Genomic DNA, 1,221 nt, shown 5'->3' with positions numbered 1-1,221 from the left:
TGTGGTGGTGGTTGTGGTTGTGATGATGGTTGTGGTGGTGATGATGGTGGTGGTTGTGGTTGTGATGATGGTTATGGTGGTGGTTGTGGTTGTGATGATGGTTGTGGTTGTGAAGATGGTGATGGTTGTGGTGGTGGTTGTGGTTGTGATGATGGTTGTGGTTGTGAAGATGGTGGTGGTGGTTGTGGTTGTGATGATGGTTGTGGTGGTGGTTGTGGTTGTGAAGATGGTGGTGGTTGTGGTTGTGATGATGGTTGTGGTTGTGATGATGGTTGTGGTGGTGGTTGTGATGATGGTTGTTGTGGTGACAGTGGGGGTGGGGTGGATTTGGTGGTGATAGTGCTGGTGGCAGAGGTGGTAGTGGTGGTATTGTTGATAGCGAAGGTGGTTGTGGTGGTGGATGTGGTGGTGGAAGTAGAGGTGGTGTTGGAGTTGAACGAAGAAGACAATAAGAGAAAGAAAAATAGGAAGGAGAGAAGAAGGAAGAAAACGACATAAAGGAGAAGAGAAGACGGAAAAGGTGGAGATTTCGAAGGAAGAATTTGAGGAGGAGGAGGAGGAGGAAGATAGAAACCAGGTAAAGAGGCAGAAGTATAAGAAAAAGAGAGACATCTCATCACCTTACTTTTACCCACATTTATCTTTAGCTTTCTTCTGTCACATACTCTCCCAAACTCTGTCACCAACTTCCTCAGTCCCTCCTCCGATTCTGCTACAAGCGCAGTGTCGTCAGCAAACAAGAGCTGGCTCACCTCCCACTTTTCTCCATTTTCTTTAACCATCTCCAATCCCTGACCCACTACCCTTGCATTTACCTCTCGCACTGCCCCATCCAAGTATAAGTTGAACAGCCAGGGCGACATAACGCATCCTTGGTGAAGTCCCACCTTTACCTCGAACCACTCACTCTCTCCATTTCTAATCCTGACACAAGCTCTACTACTCTCATAAAAACTCTTGACAGCTCCTAGAAGCTTTCCTCCTATCCCATATATCTGCATAATCTCCCACAGTGCCTTTCTGTCTACCCTATCGTAAGCCTTTTCCAGATCCATAAAAGCCAAAAAAACATCCTTCCCCTTTCCTATAGCTTTCTCACATATTTGTCTTACCACAAAGATCTGATCTACACAACCTCTACCCGTTCTAAATCCACACTGTTCCTCACCAATTACTCCCTCTGTTCCTCTCCTAATCCTCTCAATCAAGATCCTCCCATAA

This window comes from Oratosquilla oratoria, unplaced genomic scaffold (assembly GCF_046742065.1).
Source record: "Oratosquilla oratoria isolate Oo_2021 unplaced genomic scaffold, ASM4674206v1 SCAFFOLD257, whole genome shotgun sequence".
In the NCBI taxonomy this organism is placed as follows: domain Eukaryota; kingdom Metazoa; phylum Arthropoda; class Malacostraca; order Stomatopoda; family Squillidae; genus Oratosquilla; species Oratosquilla oratoria.
This window is presented reverse-complemented; position numbering follows the sequence as displayed.